The following is a 14,613-nucleotide window of genomic DNA, read 5'->3' as shown; positions in this document are numbered from 1 at the left end:
CTGCCTGAAATGTCTTGACCTTTCAAATCTTACCACACTTCAAGGTCCTTCTCTATTAACATCCCTCCCAGGAGCTCTTTCCTGGATTTTCTTCGGAATTACCCTCCCTAATTCACCAGCAACTATGGAAATAATATCCACCCCATAGGGTGGCCGTCAGAATAAAATGAGGTGATGTTCTCTCAAAAAGAACTGAGAAGAGTGGCTCAAATTTTCGTAGACAATCCATGAAAGCTGCCCTGATTATCATAAGGCCCCCCCTACCTTTGTGACTACATATCCTTCTCCTACCTGCTTCTTGCCTGGCATTCCCCAAGGTACCACATGCATCCCCCTTCTCTCCTGGGACTGCCCAAAAGGCTGCACAGGTTGGGCCTCCCTTGGAAACTTCCTCTACTGCCATAATTTCAACTAAACTGCTGGCTCCCAGGACTGATCCCTGGATATCACCCATACACTTCAAGCTCAGCAAGTCCAAAACTGAAAGCATTCTCTTCCCCTAAGATCTATTCATCTGTCTTCTGTAGAAGTCAGTGACACCTCGAATAATAGTCACATAGGACTGAAACTCTGCAGTTACTTTTTTTGTTTTCTTTATCTATTTACTGCAGAATAAGTAATATCTCTACTTGGAACAAAATTCCAGAGGTGCAATTTAAATGTCACACTTGTCCTTAATCAATCATTCTTCCCTTCCTTGGGGAGTCTAACGTTACCGACTTCTTGTATAGCCTTCAAGAGATTTTTTTTTTTTTATTGTATAGTCAGTTTACAATGTTGCATCAATTTCTGGTATACAGCATAATGTTTCAATCACACATATACATACATATATTCCTTTTCATATTCTTTTTCATTATAGGTTACTACAAGATATTGAATACAGTTCCCTGCACTATATAGTAGAAATTCATTTATTATTTTATATATAGAAGTTAATTAGTATCTGCAAATCTCATATTCCCAATTTATCCTTTTCCACTCCCTTCCCCCCCAAGTAATTGTAAGTTTGTTTTCTATGTCTGTGAGTCTGTTTGTTTTATAACTAAGTTTATTCGTGTTCTGTTGTTTTTTTCTTTTTAAGATTCCACATATAAGTGATATTTGGTATTTTTCTTTCTCTTTCTGGCTTACTTCACTTAGAATAATAATCTCCAGGTCCATCCATGTTGCTGCAAATGGTATTATTTTATCCTTTTTTATGGCTGAGCAGTAGTATTCCATTGTATAAATATACCACAGCTTCTTTATCCAGTCATCTGTTGATGGATATTTAGGTTGTTTCAATGTCTTAGCTATTGTGAATAGTGCTGCTATGAACACTGGGGTGCGTGTATCTTGGATATACGCCCAGGAGTGGGATTGCTGGATCGTATGGTAAGTCTACTTTTAGTTTTTTAAGGACTCTCCATACTGTTTTCCATCATGGCTGCACCAAACTGTATTCCCAACAACAGTGTAGGAGGGTTCCCTTTTCTCCACATCCTCTCCAGCATTTATCATTTGTGGACTTTTTAGTGATGGCCATCCTGACTGGTGTGATTTGATATCTCATTCTAGTTTTGATTTGCATTTCTCTGATAATTAGAGATATTGAGCATTTTTTCATGTGCCTATCAGCCATTTGTATGCAAGAGATATTTTACATTTATGATACAGATATGGTACTACTAAATGTTTATCAACCAGCTCTCTAGAAAAACAAAAACCCTGACTTGTTTCCTCTGCTGATTTCCATGATGGAAATACTACCCCCTTGGCCAATTTCAAACCACCACTACAAAGTCATTGACTGAGGAATTGGGAAGAGATATACACAATTGCGTCCCACAATCTGCTACGAGCTGGCTTGAGCTTCCCCCATCTAGTTTATAAGTATGTGTACATATGCATAAATATGTACATGTTTATGTATAAATACATATAAAATGTTATGTATGAATATATTTTTACTCAAATTGACGTATCCCTTACATACCTTGGTATGTATGATATGTATGCCACAAACCTGTGTATTCTACACTTTGCTCTTTTTTAATGTAACAGTAATCTCAGAGATTGTTACAAATCAGTAGATGCAGAGCTGCCTCCTTTTTAATTGCTCCATTATTAATTTACTAGTCCCTATCAATGGACAATTAGGTTATTTGCAATCCTTTAATTATTCAAACAATGCTGTAATAAATAACTACACGTATATCATTGTGCACATTTACTTATCTGTAGGATAAAATTCACAGAATGGTTATGACTGGTTCAAAGGGTGCATGTGTTTGCAGTTTTGACAGATAGTGCCAAGGGCTCTACACAGAGCTTGGATCAATTAACAATTCCATCCACCATGAATCTCTTTTCCTCAAACCTTTGCCAACAGTGTTGCCACTTTCTGTTATATCTGCCAGTATGACAGATGAAAAATAGCACCTCACTAAATTTTAGCTTATATTTCTCTTTTTATGAGTGAGGTTAAAGTTTTCACATGTTTAAGAGCCATTTGTATGCAGTTTTGTAAACTATTTGTTCAAATGCTTTGCTTCTCTAGTAACTGTTCCTTCTCTTACTGATTTGTTGTAGTTCTTTATACAGTGATGGAATTAGATCTTTGTGACACGAATTACTAAATTTGTTGATTGCCTTTTGACACAGTTAAAAAAAAACTGGCCCTACAAAAATCAAATGTAGTCAAATAAATCAACCTTTTGTTTTATAGCTTCTGCGTTTTGTGTCATACCTTGAAAGGATGTTCCGTGTCCATTATCATTAAAATAGTATTCTTTTTCTCCCAGTTGTTTTAATGTTAAAAGTTTTGATCCATGTGGAATTTATTTCAGTGGCAGGTATGATGTAAGGCTCCAACTTTATTTTTCACTTGATGGTACCAATCCCACTTATTATTGCCCGTAGATTCATCTTTGACTTCTCCCTCACCCCGGGCCCCTGACTCCCTAGTTCCTAGGGGCTGTCATTCTAATGTTCCAATATTATTGTATTGTCTTTCCTTTCTTCTCCCACCCTCCTTCAGGTCTTATTGTGCTGGTATCCTCAGCCTCTTACCAACTCCACCACCACGAGAACGCTTCCTCTGAGATAGCTCCCCCAACATCACCACCTTGTTCACTGTCCACAGAGTAAAGTCCAAACCCTTCCTGCAGGACTGAGGATCCACTCCACTTGGGCCCGAACCTACCCCTCCATTCTCATGTCCTGTCACTTTTCCCATTTAAAACAGTCCTTCTCATCAAACTGGAGGGTTCATCATTCCTTAAAATGCTACCCCTTGAATAAAACAAATGAATGTAATCAAACAGAAAGAGACTCACAGATATAGAAAACAAACTAGTGGACGCCAGTGGGGAGAGGGAAGCAGGCGGGGGCAAGGTAGGGGTAGAGGATTAAGAGATACAAACTACTACTACAAAAATGCTACATCTTGGTGCATCCTTCATTCTCTGCCTGGAATGTCCTCCCCACCGAGACCTTCCTTAATCTCAATTCTGTGTGTCCTTCAAGGTTTGACTCAGATGCCCCCTTTCTTTGCAAAAGCATCTCGCACCATCTCTCTGTGCTCCCACCGCACTTCAACACCTTGTTTACCACTTCAACACCTTGTTTACCGCAAGTTTAAACCCCTCCTTATCTCTCCCTTTGTGTTTTAATACCTGTCTCCCCAGCTGGAGGGAATGTTCCTAAGAGCAGGAGCTGTGGCTGATAGATTTTTACAAGCTTCCTGAGTCTAGGTAGCGCCTAATACATAACAAATTGTTTTTAATAAAATGAAAATGTCTTAGCCCAGGGGTTCTCAAACTTTAGTGAGCATCAGAATCACCTGGAGGGTTTGTAAAAGATTGCTGGGCCCTGCCCTCGGCTTCTGATTCAATAGGTCTGGGGTGGGGCCCAAGAATTTGCATTTCTAACATGTCCCCAGGTGATACTGACACAGCAACTCAAAGTGGAATCACACTTTGAAAACCACTGCCTCAAACCACACCTCAAACCTCTAATTGCATTGGAAACTGGAACACAGTATGTCCAAAAATCTCACGGAGGAGGAAATCCTCTGGAGCTGTGTGTCCTTTAGATATGTGTGTAAATTTCATCTTGTCCATCCTGTTCAGCCTAAAAAGGCAGTGATCAGCCCATGGCCACAGAGGGAGAGGCACTGCTGGGGCTGGAGTCAGCCTCTGACTCTGACTCCCAGCCCTGTGCTCTCCACCACACTGAGGGTCCCTCTGGTCAATGACCCAACTACACCCCAGCTCTGCCACTTGGTCCCTTTGTGACCATGGGTAAACTACTTAAGCCCCTCTAGGTTTTTGACAGTCAGGGGTTCATTGAGTGGAAGCAACAGAAAACATTCTGGCAGCTAAAACAAAAAAATGTATCGGGAAAATAGCAGTTTCAGGAAGTAAGAGGGTGCTGAAGAGGCGAGCACTGGCACAGCTTCATGAGACCTGAAGCCAGATGACAATAATGCAGTGCAGACAAGAACGGCCTGGTCAGGACACATCCTCGGCGGCAGAATCTGCATGACCCTTGGCACTGGGCCCAGATTCCAGCACAAGGCATCTGACTGGCCTGGCTCCCAGGGGTACCCACGGCCAGGGAGAATGGGGCTCCTGGTTCTAGTCCCAGCAGACTAGATCCAAAGAAATAATTTCTCAAATGGAAAGCAGGGAGGATAAACAGAAGTTGGGTGACCAAAGAGCAAGGAACTGCTCCCTAGCCTCTGTTTGGTCATTGGTAAACTGCTATGATGAGCCACCTCAAATTACTGGAAGGTCTATGAGGTAGTGTAAGTGCAGCACTTAACCTGGCACGTTGGAAGGCCTCTGCAGTTATGGCTGCCACTGCTATGTTGTTCTTTGTAATTATCATCACCACCTTTAAAGGCAGGACGGTTCCTCAGTCCCTAATGACCCAAGCAAGCTCCGAAGGAAATTTCAGTTAATTCTACATACACTAGAAATTTGCTTGATACAGCTCTGAACCTGTGAAAAAAAAAAACCCCAAGTGAGTCTCCCCTACATTCTTGGAAGCCTTAGCGTACCCCTCGCCCACTTCATCTCAGACGCTAGACAACTGAGCTACACTAGAGTTGGAGGCAGCACGTTATTTTAAGCTACTTCCTTGGCCGTGCAGGAGAACAGGTTGTTAGATCTCATTCAGTTCCAGTTCCAGAGGTGGTATAAAATCAGCTGTAGATTCAACTCCCAGTAACACACAAACACACCTGCGTGTACCATCACAGAGAGCAATTCAAAACCTCGGAGAGAAGTTAAAACGCCTTCTCCTACTCAGTTCCTCCTGGCCTCCTGCAATCGGCAGAAAGACACAGTAAGGGCAGGACTTCACTCCCGTCACCCTTCTCTGTGACCTCCCAGCCACATTCTCGTTCCTCCTTCTTCTTCAGACCATCAGCAGCCTGAATTATGATCCACAAAAAAATGAAACTTTTCTCTCCAGGGTCCCAATTAAAATCCAGACTCATTCCCTTGGAGCCACAGATCCTCACTGTAATTAACAAGTTCTCTGTGACTGTTTAATCCCTAAACAGTAAGCCTCTTGAAGGGAGGTTCCACATTTGTCTAATTGATCACCATATCCCCGTACCCAGCCTGGTGCCTGGCATGTAGTGCGTGCTCAGTACTCATCCAATGGATGAACAAAAATCACACTGCTTGCTTTCATTCTAGGGAGGCATTCACTTCAAGTCTAACAATGTAAGACTGAAAAATACATTATTTAGCTTTTGCTTCTAAACATTGCAGATCACTGTCCACCACAAATAACTGGGGGAGGAATATTTGTTTTATAAGATTTAAAGTATAACTTTAAATTTCTTGTATTATAGCATTAGCTATCAAGACAAAAAACAAGTCTGGGAATCTTTAATAGTGCTGCATTTTAATACACAAGTGAAGAAATGTTCTATTGAGAAGTGTTCGATCCCATACAACATTAAGAAAACAAACAGATTTTATTATTTTAACTGTAGAGAGTAAACAAAAGAATACACTTGTTTTCATATTGATAGCCACAGACCCTCTGATCATCTCTTTTGGGGCTGCTCACTGCAGTTTAATTCTGTTCTGCTTTGCATTCAAGCTATTTTTCAATTCAGGTCCACTCTCTCAAGAGCTCAGAAGTCACTGATGAGAAAGAATATCCTCTAGGGTCACTCATTTAGCCTCCACACCCTGTCCCTTCCCCCTATGGCTGTGTTTATTACCTTGGCTACTCTTCTGTGAGTAAACACAGACACCTAGACAATGACAGATCACTCATCTCAAGAAATTTTATATGAAAACAATTTGTTTCTCAGCTTTAAATCTATACATGATTATTATTATTATTTAAGAATCATATTCCACTCATATTCCAGGGGCCTTGTGGGGTCTAGAAACAATCATATTCTGGCTCCCAAACAAACAGATTTAGGCAGAGTGATTATAAAGCAAGTCCAGGGAAAATTCAATTGCAGGATATAAACAGTGTGACTAAGAATGATGAAATTACCACTGCACGTCCATATTTTTCAAGGCTGAAGGAAATATTTCATCAACTTCAAAACAAAAAGATCAGATAAATAAAGGAGCAATTCTTCTACCCTTCATTCTGCTATCCCATTTATTGCAAAATAATTTTTAGATTCTCACATAGATGAAGCAAGCCCAGGAGTGACACCGGAAGGTTACAGCCTGCCTGCTCTAAGCTTCTACAAAGAATCATCTTTGAACAAATCAATATTTCCCAGTCTTTTCACATAAGAGGAATCCTTTATGAAAAATATTTTGCTCCAGACTTCTAAAAGATTCAGATGGCTTCAATTTTAACTTACTATGAAAATTTTAAACTCTACACAAAAGTAGACAGCAGCATCATCGAAGAGAAAATGTAATGAGCCATATATGCAATTTTAATTTTTTAAGCAGCCAATTAAAAAGAGTAGAAAACAGGTGAAATTAGTTTTAATTATATATCATAATATATCCAAAATATTACCATTTCAGCATGTAAACAATAATGCAAAATTACAGATAATTTTCCATTCTTTTTCACACTAACTCTTAGAAACTCAGTGTGTATTTCACACTTACAGTACATCTCAACAAGGATTAGCCACATTTCAAGTGCACAACAGCCACAGTGGCTAATGGCTGCCTCAGGGGACAGCAGATACGGAGACCAGCACTAGAAACCCCATGAATTCATCTCCCTGCTTCAGTTAACTCACGGGCAGCCTTGTTTTCTCTATACTCCCTCCCCGTCACCGGGATATTGTAAAGCAAATCCTAAAAATAGTAGCATTTCATCCATGTTCAAATTTCCTTGATTATCTCATATTTTTTAACAGTGGATCTGTTCAAATCAGGATCTAAACAATCAACCATGAGACTCTCTTTTTAATGACAATGCTTTTTGATGACACCAGCATAAGAGGAGTTATACTTTAAACAAAACACTTCATTCATTCAGATGTTTATTACACATCTATCTTGTGCCAGGTACTATTCTAGCCTGCCAGGACACGACAATGAACAACACTCAAAGGAACTTCTGGTCTAATTCCTGCCTGCACATTCGGATTGTATGGGGAAGGTTAAAAAAAAAAATACCAGTGCCAAGTGGCAAAAGGAATAAAGCATGGTCTATACAAACAATAGGGTGTCATTAGGCAATGAAAAGGAGCAAAGTGCTGATTTCACGCTACAACAGGGATGAACCTCAAATACAACATGCAAGTGAAAGAAGCCAGACACAAAAGACCACATACTGCATGGTTCCATTTTTGTGAAATGTCCCACGCAAGTCCATACAGACATCAAGTAGATAAGTGGTTGCGGGGTGAGGAGGAAGACTATTAATGGGTATGGATTTCTTTGGGGGATGATGAAATGTTCTAAAATTAATTATGGTGATGGTTGCACACTATGAATATACTAAAAAACATCAAATTGTATATTGTAAATAGGTGAATTATATGAAATGTGAATTATATCTCAATAATGCTGTTATAAAAAAGAAGTAACTGAATAAAGTATGTTACATTCACACAATGGAATACTACCCAGCTATAACACAGAATGAGAAAACTCCTTTAAGAAAAAAATTCCAGTGAACAACCATTCAGAAAGTTTGGGAGTGGGGCCTCAGGTAAGGAAAAGTTTTAAAAGACCCCTGTGTGATTCTAATGTAAGCCAAAAAGAGTCAGTGGATTCAGGGCAGATTTAGTCAAGTGATGAGCAGTTACGAAACAGTATGGCAACTGCTCCCTCCAAAAGAAGTAGGCACAGAATGCCATGTGCGTTTTCCAACTGGAGGCGGCAGAGCAAGGGTTCCTACAGGTGACATCCATACTAAAATGTGATGGATGAGTGGGGACTAGCCAGGTGCACGTGAGTGAGGAGGAAGACATAAAGAGAACAGAAGATTTTGCAAAACCTGGGAAGCAGGAGCACATTATGCATGGCCCTGGGGATACAGGTGGGGAGCTGAATTTATTTCAACCTGTCCTGTCGGGAACACACAGAGCCTAGTGATGCGGTATGAGCTGGAGGTGATTCATAGAAGATCAAGCAAATCAGGTTAAAAAATGTGAAATATTCATTGATGAATAAAGCACTGACAAACTTTAGGTAAAGTTTCATGAGTTTTAATACATTTTAATAACATGATCATATATGTGAAAAAACAGTACATATAAGATGCAAGATATTTACCTTGCAGTGTTTGTTTTGTTTATAGGTTTGTGATCTCCATGCAATATATGCAAGGTGAAAACAAGCAGAATAGGTGCTTTTCATGGATTTAAATACCTAGGATTTCTATTGCTTCATCATAAATTGAAGACAGTATTACAGTACTGTGGATCGAAAAGCAGGAAACCAAATGCCACATTCCAACTACTTTTTTCACAGAACATTCTAACAGAATGTAACCAAATATAATTGTTTCTATTCTCTTTTTAATTGAGCACATACTATGGATAGGATGCCAGGTTTAGTGATATGAGGGAGAGACAAGTGAATGGGTACTTGCCCTGCCTTCAAGGCATTTACAATCTAGTGAGGGAGGCAATACATTTGCATAAATAACCCAGGAAGCACTGTGGTTGAGGAATGTCGGGAGTGGGTATGAAAGAAACAAAAAGGCTGAGGGAAAGAAAGAAACCAACATACTCAGTGATCAGAAACTGAACTGGGGATTGTGTGTGTATGTGTGTGTTTAATGCTGTGAGACACTGAGTTCAGAGAGATTATTCTGGTGGAATTGGTTTGAGTTCAGCCTTGAAAGATGGGGTTTCACAGGAAGCAACCATGAAAGAGCTATCTAGGCAACAGGGGTGTATGGCAAAGGCAAAATGCTGTTGTTGAATACAGTTCAGGCTGCCAGGCCACAGGGCTGGGGAATGATGGGTGAAGGCAGACCCGAGCCCAGGCTGCTCCTGACGTTAGGCTAAGGAGTCTACCTTAAAAGGGGAGAGAAAGAACCTGGAGTTTGAGTCTCAGGGCCACCTTGTATTAGTTGTAAAGTTGCCGTGAGTTTAACTTTTCCCAGCCTCATCTAGAAATTGGAGGGCAGATAATCACAGTGGCTGCTTTGGCGTTGCTCTGAGGAGTAAACACAATTTAATTCATGTACAGCACTCATGACAGCACGTGGCACAAGAAGGCCAGCAGCTCCTGCTGCCGTTATTAACATTATTATTAACTGTATAAGCCACTCAAGACTTTCTAGCAATATAACAACAGGACCTAAGGAATTCACCTGACTGTGATAGGAAGGAGCGGCTGAGGGCGGCAAGTCTGCCTGTTGGCAGTGTTAGGACTGACTGAGTGCAGAAGTCCCTAAGACCCTGAGCAAAGACAGTGCAGGGGCAACAGGAAGGCATGGATGTGACAGACACTGCGGAGGAGAGAGACAAGAGATGGGGGGGCATTAACGTGGTCTGACCAGTGGTCACTGGGAGGTCAAGGACGTTTCCAGAGAAGGGGGCTAAAAAGCTGATGAATAAGATGTAGACAGGAAAGGAATGCCCAGGGAACTATAAACAACTCTCAACTATGAAGGCTCCTTCAACTTAACAGCTTCCATGTTTCTTGGGGCCCCACAGACCAACCATTTCTGTGGACATTCTGGGTTGGATCCTCCAACCCTCCCTGGAGTACTCCTGAAATGGAATTGACAGATAAGAAAATGTAGCACTGCCAAGAGGCACAGTTTAAATAAAACCGTGGGTTATCCAGGCCCTCATGCAAGGACAAATGTTACACTACCCCTGAAACTGGAATGAAGTAGAAGAAAAAAGGGATCTCGAATTCCTTCCCATCCTCTGTTTTGTCATTAGCCCTTTAGGTGGTAACATGACAAACTTACCCAATTTCTTGCCCTCAGTTTCACTGCAAAAGAACAAAAAGTGGAAATGTAGTTATTTTGCTAAAAGGTTGTTGCAGAAGCTTCTGGAACTGGTAGTGGTTTCTAACTCTCCATTCTACATGTGAGAATCAAGGAACCAGCTGGTCTTCCAGTACCTTCCTTAAGAGGCAGAAAGCATTACTGAGTTCAAAGTTCAGTTACCACAGTGGGTAAAAAACCCTTCAGATTTCTCTTTAGATTTAGGTGAAAGTAAATTTAACTCTAGGTGAAAGGATAATTTCCTTTCCTCCTGCATTAAAAGTGCCCCATCGACCAGGCCCACAAACCATAAACTCAATCAAAAAAATCAATGGCAGTAAGAGTCTCAACAATTCAAAAAATAGTAGACATTTTATAGCCCAACTTCAGACCATTTTAATATTCTGTATCATTAGACTCTATCATAATGAGTTAACATCTAATTAAGTAGTGGAAGCAGGAGACACTTCAGTATAGCAGAAGGAGCTAAAGATTCACAGTCAGAACTATTAAAATCTAGCTCAGCAATTTACTATTGACCCTGGGCTGGTTCCTGGACCTAGGCTGCAATTTCTTCATCTATAAAGTGGAGATAACCTCACAGCACTGTCATCAAGATGGTGAAGCCTATGGCAGCCTTGTATTATCTATCTGGCCTATGGCATAATTATTAGTTATTATTGAAACTAAATCTCAATAATGATAAAGCAACAAATCTTCTGGCTAAGCAATAGCTTTGGTTACGAATAATGCTAAATGTCTATTAGCTGTAATGGTGAAAACCAAATTTTAGTTTCTTGGAAGCAGCCCAGCACAATAGAAAAGAGTTGGAATTCTAGTTCTGCCAGGATAATCCTGGGAAAATTGGTGAACCTGCTGGAGCCTCAATTTCCCATCTGGTTAGAAATACCCAGCTAATAAGACTACTGTAATGTTTAATGAGGTGAACTATACAAAGTTCCTAGTATATATCCAGCTCCAGTCTGTGCTCAATTAATAGTAATTATTGGTATCAGTTCAATTTCTCAATAGGAAAAAAAAGGATAAATAAACATGGAAATCAAAATCAGCTATAAGATCATCTTTCTTCATATTTCACAGATAAGTTTCCACTATTCAATCTATCAATATTTCTTTTGCACCTATTGTGTGTCAGGCACTGTTGTTGACACTGGGGATGGAGTCATGGACAAGACAGGTAAGGCTCTCTGCTTTCTGCAACATCCATTCTTGTAGGGGAAAGCAGACAACAAACAGCCCAAGGAGATAATCTCAGAGAGAGATGGGTGCTGCGAGGAACACCAAACAGGGTGGTGTGCTAGCATGTTGGTGGAGGGGATGATCTTTCAGGTTGCGTGCATTTCGGCCCAAGTCTGCCTAACTGGTCTCCTCGGCCCAAAAGAGGGAGCCTCACCTTTTACGATCCTTGAGGGTAGAGTGAGGATGAGCAGGAGTCGAGCCTATACCTTTACCTGCCTGGGAATAAATGTCTTTTGCAGCTGCAGATTAAAATATTTCTAAATGCCCTCATCCCAGTACTCAAACTATGAGTCAGAGCAATATCGCGGGGGGGTTGGGGTGGGGGTTCAGATGCACCTCGGCGCGGTCCCCAGACACATCGAAAGCGACAACTTCACAGCTCCTTCGGCTCAGAGTCCCGACTAAGGAGGAGACTGGTAGCTTGTGAGACGGAGGAGGGAGAGTACAAGTGTGCAGAGAGTGGCTGGCATTACCGAAAGAGGGCAGAGGGCCCCGGCTTAAGAAATATTGTGACGATCTACAACAATGCCCGTCAGTGACTCTAGAGGCTGCAAACGCTTCCAAGGGCGCTGGGAAGCCCGAAGGGGCGAGTGCCCTCAGCCACCAGCGGGGGCACTGGGGAGCAGAGCAGACCCGGCATGTGGAAGCGGGCGAGTCCGGAGCCTTCAAGGCCAGCGTCGCCCGGGTCCTCCCGCTGCACCCCATCCCGCGGATGTGGTGAAGCCTCGCGCTCGACCCAATTAAGCTGGTTTCCTGTGCCTCCTGCCCCGGAGTCGCTGCCCAGGACAGCCCCTCGGTGCCGCATTCTCCCGCGCCTCCAACCCAGGCTCGACGCCTTTTCGCCAAATCCCAGCCAAACCGCCCCTCTGAGACTCGAGCCCCAAGGTGGGCAGAACTCGGGCCTTATTTAACTCCGGGGAGGCCGGCACCGAGGGCAATCTCCCCGACTCGGGGCTGCCCTACTACCCGGTTATTCCCTGGGCGACAGCAAGCGGACTCCGATCCTGCGGAGACTGGTGGCGCCCCTCAAACTGCAGCCTTTCCGAGCCCGCACCACCGCCGGGCCCCCACGACACCCCAACACCATTCCGGCGAGAGTCCCAGCGCTTACCTGAGGCTCTGCCGCCAAGGACGCCGCCTAGTTCCCCAGTGCCCGGCTCCGGGGTTTGTCCACAGATGCGGAAGGAGGCAAAGCCGGCTTCCCCGGTCCCCCGGCAACGCGCAGCTGACAGTTCCCGCACCAGCAGCAGGAGACTGGGTTGGGCACAGCTAGTCACGGACGACTCGCCGGACCAGAGCCCGCGCGGCGCACGAGTCGCCTCGCGCTCGGCTCGCCTTGTCCCGCCCCGCTTGCCGGCGCTGCTATCGCTGGGCCGGTTTCCAGGACTTTGCCCAGAACTTCTCCGAGCGCGCCGCCCGGCGATTAGCCGGAGAGGGGAGCGGGGGCGGGAGCTAGGAGGAAGAGACTGCGCCCGCCCTGGGGCGGGCCCACGTGGGGAAGGCGGGAGGGTAGGCAGAGTGACCCATACTTCCACCAATCAGGAGTAGCTCCCGGGGAAGGAGGTGGGGCGATGCACTTGAAAGAAGCGGACGGATTCCATGACGCAGTCTGCAGAGTTGAGAACCCTAGTGCCCCGCAGGTGCGAAAGGGGGATGAGAGCTGCACCTGGTCTGGGTAAGAGAGGTTCCCGGCTTCCCAGCACGCTACTTACTTGCCGTTGGCGCTCAGTAACTCTTCGTGGAGCGGCGTTTCCGGGCCAGGGAGGGAGAAAGAAATGAGGGCAGCTTAGGAGGGGCTGATTTAAGAACAAGGTTTCTGGAGACACACTAGTGAAACTGGCAGAGGATTCAGTTCTTGAGGAACTCAGACCGAGGCAAATGGATGGAGAGCGGAGAAAACACGTGGTGAAGGGAGCACTGCAGGCACGGAATGACGAAGGACAGAATCGGTATGGGACCCCGGCATCCAGAGCCAGTGATGCAGATCGGTGCCAGGTCCCACGAGAAGACCTGAAGAGAGTGTACTAGTTTGTTCTGTACAGTTAAGGTGCAAGAGAGAGGGGAGAGAAAGCATCACAGTTACGATTAAATGCAGGAGCTCCTCGTAAGACGAGAAAGTCCACCCAATTTCACTGCGCACTCACTCCTCGGCCTCCTCTGATCCTAGCATGAATGCAAATAACTGATCACCTGGGCTCAGTTTGAAGACTGCAAATGTGTCAGGTGCCACAGGTGGCGGGGCAGGAAGGGAATTAACACTTACTGAGCGCCTACTGTGTGCTCCCGGAGCAGCTGTGGGCATGAAGCTGTGATAATAGCACACTATGTTCCTACTCTCGTGGAGCTGACGCTTTAGTAGGGAGACAGACCATGAACAACAACAACAACAAAAACCGCAAATATAAACAAACGGGAAAGTGCCGAAGAACTAGGAGCACTGAGGTAATTGCTAAGCAGAGCTTTCAAAAGTGGTGACGGGTGTAACAGGGTGCTGTGAAAAGCGCTGAAGGCCTCTCAGTGGAGGTGGCTTTTATGCAGATTCCTGAACCTTAAACGGGTAAGAAGCTGCCACACCCGCCTCAGAAACAGTGTTCCTGACAAAGGGAACGGCAAATGCAGGCTTTTTAACCTCCCTGAAGACCCTTCGAACCTAGCTCACCGAGCTGGATAAATGAGTGTGGCTCGCTAGGCGAGGGGTTCCAGAATGTAAATTCCAGTGCCACCCACCACCTGCGGCACTCGAAGCATTTCTAGTCTCCCAACTGACCCCAAATAATGTTTCTGAGGCCCTTGCTGGAGCCAGGCTATCCACGTTTCATTCATTGCGCTTGGTTCTCCGCTTTCTGGAACCACCCCGGTTGCGAAATGTCTAGGACTGTCTATTTTGGATCTGACAGGCGGCAACGAGGGCGGGAGGATCCCCACAAGGTGCAGAACCAAACCACCGTTATGCTGCTG

At 44.0% G+C, this 14,613-nt stretch overlaps 1 protein-coding gene across 6 annotated transcripts in view; it reads right to left on the bottom strand.

The window, feature by feature from the left end:
* The window catches only part of OSBPL3 (oxysterol binding protein like 3), a 161,664-nt gene extending 148,588 nt beyond the window's left edge, over positions 1–13,076 (bottom strand). For all 6 annotated transcript variants that reach the window (XM_072964812.1, XM_031674218.2, XM_072964814.1 and 3 more), the window contains exon 1: positions 12,767–13,076. The gene's annotated coding sequence lies outside the window, so the exon portion shown is untranslated. The remainder of the gene's footprint in view (positions 1–12,766) is intronic.
* Positions 13,077–14,613: the final 1,537 nt, after the last annotated feature.

Source organism: Vicugna pacos, chromosome 7 (assembly GCF_048564905.1).
Source record: "Vicugna pacos chromosome 7, VicPac4, whole genome shotgun sequence".
NCBI classification, from domain to species: domain Eukaryota; kingdom Metazoa; phylum Chordata; class Mammalia; order Artiodactyla; family Camelidae; genus Vicugna; species Vicugna pacos.
This window is presented reverse-complemented; position numbering and strand designations above follow the sequence as displayed.